A 6,000-nucleotide genomic window follows, 5' to 3' on the forward strand; every position below is an offset into this window, starting at 1 on the left:
TTCTGTAACTGTAATAAAATACTGGCTTCGATTCTGTTTGATACTGTATTTTTACATAAATATCGATTTCGACATGTGATATCTCTCTAAAATCGATAAGTTATAAAATGAATCTAAATTAAATCCGTAGATTTAATTCGTTTGTTTTTCTAATATTTAAATTAAATCCGCAGATTTAATTAACTCACGAGTCAGAAATAATCCACGACTTGAGTAAAAATAAAATCTAATTCCATCTCGCTTAAAAATAATAACGTGACTTTGCTAAGTCAGTTATAACTCTGAAATAATATCATTGACTGCTTTAATAATATGAATTCAGGATCATAAGTTGAATTCATATCAGGATAATAACCGTTTTCATTCACTGATGAACAAAAATAAACACTCATTACTGGATTTAAAATATATAAAAGAGCGGTTCACTACATACTACCCCTCTTAACAAAAATTTCGTCCCGAAATTTGCATATTTCTTCTAAAACAGTTCGGGGTATTTCTCCTTCATTTTGTCTTCAAGCTCCCACGTGGCTTCCTCTTGTCCGTGGTGTCTCCATAAGACTTTCACTGATGTGATTGCCTTATTCCTGAGTTGTTGTACTTTTCGATCTAGAATGGCCTCTGGTCTCTCTTCATAGCTCAAGTCTGGGCAAAGGATCATCTCTTCTTGGTGGATTATGTGCTTTGGATCGAAAACTGTAGTAGCCCGCTCTTTTATTTTTTTATTAAGACCAGTAATTGCGATAATTGTTATATTGCATCTTCAGTTATGGTAAATCCAGTGTTTAGTTATCAACTAATTCAGCTCAGAAATCTGAATTTGATGCCATTGCGTGATATGATCGCAATTGAATTATTGAAGCATTCAATGATTTATTATCTAGTTTAATAACTGAATTAGCAAAGTCAAGTTATTAATTTATATGCGATAGAAATATTATTTCTATTATTTACTTGGAAGTCGTGATCTAATTCCGAATCATAAGAACGAGTTAAATTAGATATTTAATTCGTAGAGAGTTATAACGAAGCGTCGTTATTTAGTAGAACCCAATATTAGTTTTACAAATACTTGATTAATTAATATTAATCAAGCTAGATGATTTTTTTTCTATTAGTAACCTCAATTCTATTTACTTTACCATCATCATTATTCTTTCCATCATCGCAAAGACCCTCGAAGAATCCGGCGTCGACAGTGAAGCATTTTAAAAAAAAGGTTCGGTTTTGAGAAGAGTCACATTGTCATAAAGTGAGTAAAGGAAAAGGTGATGACGCGTAAAGCTGGACGGATGCCCATACCGCCTGAGATGTCCGAAATTGAAGACTAAATTGGCAAGATGTGTTTTGCGGCTGGAACTTTGACTTGGAGATCATTTGGCAACTTTTGACCTTTGTGGCCACACTTTATTGGCAACTTTTGACCTTTGTGGCTTGATTTCTCATGGGACTTGCGCCATTTTTTTTTCTTATATATATTACTTGTTGGAAACATAGAAATAACACACACACCCAATCAGCCAAAAACTCCACCCTTTAAATCACCAGCTACGATTCTCCCTTCTTCCTTTATGCACCAAAAATCATAGAGAGTTTATTTCAGCTGCAATCTGGACCCCAAGAGGTAAGCTCAACTTGAACTTCTCCATTTTCTTCTTGAGTTCAGCCTGCAATGGTTAAGCAAAATCCACAATTATGTTTCAGTTTATTCACTCCTGAATTCATTAGCACAGCAGCCAACCAAGCACAAAACACACAAGGTGATTGCTAATCTCATTTTACTCTAGTTCATGCTACATGATTCACACCAACAAGTATGCTTATGTTTTAGAAAGTCAGAATAAAGAATTGAGATATATATGCATAATGGACTTAGCAAAGTCACGTTTCAGTAATACAGATTTACCCATGTTATGTAGAATGTCCTATGCGTTTATGATTCCTACTGGACTCTAAAAATTAGATGCTAACACAGTAGCAACCCCACAACGCCATTAATCCCTTTCACATATAGTATATAGAACCAAGACTTCACGCAGATTTAAGATGTTAACTTAGAACAGAAGAAAAATGGAAGGGGACTAGATTGATGTACCTGTTCAGTCGAACCGAGGGAACGACGCCGAGCCCTTGCTGCCTCGCCGGAATATGAGTAAAGCAGCAATGGCGAGGTGAAGAGTCAGGCCCATCGACTCCGAGGAGGACAGCAGCGACGGCCTACCCTTCTCTGCCGGAACCCAAAACACGGCGAAAGAAGACCCATCCCTTGAGTTCGAAAGCGGAAAGAACTGAGGAGGGGATGACGTGTATAGCCTCGTCAAAAGCTCAGGGGCGGTGGCGTCCGCCAGAGGTGGCGCGGCGAGTTACAGACGGCACGAACGTTGGGGGTAGAAATTAGGGCACGAATGAAATTGAGAAATGAGAAGGGGAGAGGCATGAGTCTGTTCTCGAGAAGATAAGGCGGTGGAGAAAAGCTGGCTGTTCGCCGGAAATTACTGGGCGACGGTGGTGATTTTGAAGACATAGCTCGGGCTCGACTTGGCTCCTCGCTGAAGTTAGGAGCTAGGGCTCGATATTTATCATCTTGGAAGGGAGATCGATGGAGGATTGAGATGAACAGAGGTGAGGAGGTGCTGGATTTCAGAGTTGAGGCACCGCCTCGTCGGAATTTCCAGAGCCGCAGAGGCGCGGCAGATCTTGGCTAAGAGATGAATGGGCGGCTGTTCTGTCCGCGAGCGTGATTGCGAGAGAGGAGAGAGAGAGAGATTGCCCTGCTATCGCAGCCACGATTTGGAGGAAAAAGGGAAATTAGTTTGGACTATTTCTTGGGCCGATTTTATTACGAGGCTAAGCAGCTGGGCCAGAGTTAATCAGAGTAGGCTGATTCCTTTTCTTAATGGGAGCCCAGGCATATTTTAAGAAGAATGAATTGCGATGGTTAATTGGTTGAGTCCAATTTCTTTTATTGGGTTGCCTTATGTTGCTCCCAATTAATCATTAGGCTGCTTTATTATTTATTTAGCACGATTAAAGACTAGTTTAGATTAATCTATTAATTGGATTTAACTAGTTCTAATTATGGATTAATTTAGAAGGAGGATTATTAATTAGTAAGTGGGTTAGCATACCCAAAGATGAGTGGATTAATTAAGATTAATACTCCAGTCTCATAAGACGAGCTTTAATCCTATAGTTTGGATTGTTATTAGCGAAAAATGAGTCATGCACAGTTAAATTATGCATTCTCATTAATTGAGAATTTTCCTCGAGTCAATATCTTATTTTACATTCTCGTAATAAAGGTCAAGCGCGAGAGTGAGAGCTACTCAAGGAATCACAGCGCCTTAGAAAATCTTTGCTATCAGGTGGGCATTTCTTACGCGTAAAATGAAAATGCTATTGAAGAACTATGCAACTTTCATGCTCTAAAATGCAAAATTAGATTTTCAAATGAGTTATGCATTATTATGCTTAAATGAGTTAAACTTTATTTCTCTTTATTATCTACACTTGTCGCGCTTTAATAATTTACGCTATGCTATTTACGCTTAATTACGACTTAAATTTTTATAATTTATTATTTATGCTTTGTTATGCTTTTAAGTGATTTACGCTTAAGTGACTTACGCTTTGTTACGCGCCTACGTGGTTCACGCTTTGTTACGCTTTAATGCTTTACGCTTATTATTTAACGCCTATGTAAGTTATGCTTTAATGCTTTATGCTTATTATCTAATGCTTATTTGATGCTAACAAAATCGATTCCTGAGCGGATAGCTATCCTGCCAGGACTTATATACACAATGCGACAGTGAGTCAATGAGAGGGTTGGCCGGTCAAACGTCCGTTGAGGGAGGCCTCCCTCAACGGTACGATGCTAGCGTCTGTTGGGGGAGGCCTCCCTCAACAGTACGATGCCGTGTCCGCTGAGGGAGGCCTCCCTCACGGCGCGATGCCTGTGTTCGTTGAGAAAGGCCTTCCTCACGACACGATGCTTCTTAATAGGACTTTCGATGATGAAGAATGCACTCATGCTATTTATGGATTTGGAAATGTTTAGTAAGCAAAGGATTTGAAAGAAGGCTCACGTCTCTTATATGATGTTGTGGTTTGTTAATAAAATGTTAAGCTTATATTTTAGTTTTGGCAACTGCCCACTAAGTACTATTGTACTTAGCCCTGCATATTTTTATGAATGTGCAGGTTGAGCTGTGATGGATGATGAAGTGTTGCTGAGTGGAGCTTTTGTCAAATTGAAATTAGGCTCAGAAAGGATATATGTCTGCATACATGTATCTCAGTTATGTTTTCCGCTGCAAACACTGATTATGTTTTAGTCAAGTCTATAACTATGCCAATTACTCATCAAAGACATATCTAATGCTTACTCGGGTTAATCGAGTATCCTTTTTAATTATATGCGTCAATCCTTCAAATGTATTAAAGTTTATTTCAAGAATTAATGCTAGATATCAATGTTTATAATCGAGTTATGAATGAGTCAAATGTGCCCTTTCTAACCCCGCTTCTTAAATCTCTTCCCTAGTCACGATTTCCCGGATTAGCTATCCTTAGTTAAGGCCGGTCGTGACAGAATGGTATCAGAGCAGTTCATTTGCTCTGAGCCTAAGAATTTATTTTAGTCAAGCCTAGACTGGATCATTAGAGTGTCTAGAGTTCAATCGACAAAGCTCAACACTTCATCGCATCACACTCAACGAAGCTGAATGGTAAGCTCTTCCAAGTTTTGAGTTGATGTTTGAAATCTTTTATAGCATTTGGCATGATCGAAAAGTGGGAATTGACGCGACATCAAAGTGTGTATCAGTCAATAGTTAAGTTATATTGTTATTGAGTGAAATGACCGACGCAAGCACGATTAAGTATGACTATGGTATGAATTCCCATGAACGTAGAGCTATTAAGTTAGGTGATCACCTCTACGACAGAACATAGAAGAAAACGTAGAAGAAATTCAACTATATCTTTTGGTGACTGAAGTGAAGGCAGTAAAACAAGTGATATGTATAGAATTTTTATAAGCTCGTGATTTCTATCCGCTATAAATCTCCATGACTTATGCCTAAGTATCAAATTGAGATGCTATGATATTATATGCTTAATTTTTTTTTTTTTTTTTATGACTTATGGATTTGGGATGCTAAGGACCCTTAAAGCTTACTACATCAATGTTGTCATTGGAGTCATGACCTGTTTACAAGTTATAACAAGTTAACCTTTACAAGAGTTCTTTTGAGGTTTGTATTATATTATGCTAGAGTGTATTAGTTGACAAATCTTTGCTAACAGAATGCCGCCTAAGAGAGGTCGCCCTGTGAGAAATAATAACAATCGTAGAAACCATAATGCCATACCGGAAGAACCCCAAAATGATCGAGAACATAACCCACCCTCTCCGCCCCCAACTAGGAGAATCGAGGAACTCTTTTTAAGACAGAACCCACCTACGTTTGGTGGAACGAGCGAGCCGGCTGAAGCCGAAATTTGGGTGCGTGCAATGGAGCGCATCTTCAACTTCCTACGTTGTACTGATGAGGAGCGCCTCTCTTGCGTCTCATTCCAGCTGACAGGATCAGCTGATTTCTGGTGGGAGGCACGTCGAAAAACTCTGACCCCTGAACAATGGGCAATTTATACGTGGGAAGATTTTAAGGCGGGATTATATGACAAATATATTCCGAAAAGCTATAGGAAGAAGAAAGAGGCTGAATTCTACGATTTGAAGCAAGGAAAGAAATCTGTGGTTGAATACGATAGGGAATTCTGCAACCTGGCTAGATTTACTCCACAACAAGTGGACACAGATGAGAAGATGGCAGAAAAATTTTGTGCCGGTCTGAGGCATGAAATTAGAATGACTCTAGCAAGCCACGGAGGACTCTCATACACGGAGTCTTTGAACAGGGCACTTGACATTGAAGCTGCAATGCCATCGGATAAGTCAGCTCCACCACTGACCTCGACGCCAAATAACACCCA

The sequence above is a fragment of the Salvia miltiorrhiza genome, chromosome 5, assembly GCF_028751815.1.
Source record: "Salvia miltiorrhiza cultivar Shanhuang (shh) chromosome 5, IMPLAD_Smil_shh, whole genome shotgun sequence".
NCBI lineage: Eukaryota > Viridiplantae > Streptophyta > Magnoliopsida > Lamiales > Lamiaceae > Salvia > Salvia miltiorrhiza.